Source organism: Pteropus vampyrus, unplaced genomic scaffold (genome assembly GCF_000151845.1).
Source record: "Pteropus vampyrus isolate Shadow unplaced genomic scaffold, Pvam_2.0 Scaffold92, whole genome shotgun sequence".
Lineage (NCBI taxonomy): Eukaryota > Metazoa > Chordata > Mammalia > Chiroptera > Pteropodidae > Pteropus > Pteropus vampyrus.
The window spans coordinates 2,299,419-2,299,897 of record NW_011888873.1 but is presented as its reverse complement, the minus strand read 5'-3'; positions in this window follow the sequence as shown (position 1 = coordinate 2,299,897).

Below are 479 nucleotides of genomic sequence, written 5' to 3'. Positions count from 1 at the left end.
GAAGGGAAGTACTTATCAGCTGTTGCCTGTTTATACCACCCAACTATCTGACAAACTCCTCCAGGGCATGAAAGATGTCTTTTAGTTCTATAATCCTAGCATCTAGCACAATGCCTGGCAAAGAAATTGTAAATGCTCAATAAATATTTATTAAATGAAAACTTTAAATTCCCCAGGGATTGTCTTCACTCTTAGGACTAATCCTGCCGAATGGCTGCTACAGTTATGGAGGCTCTCTCTCTCTCTCTCTCAAAGTAGCTTAGCATAGTGGTTAAATGGGTAGACCTATAAATAATGGGTAGTCTGTAAATAGACTCCTGAGTCTCAGTACTGACCCTGCCACTTATTGCACTGTGCCTGTGGTCAACTTACTTCAGATTTTTCTGTAAATTGATGATACCTCATAAAGTTGATAAGAGAATTGCCTGAGTTAATATTTATAAACCAATTAGAATTAGGGAGGCACAAATTTGAGAGCT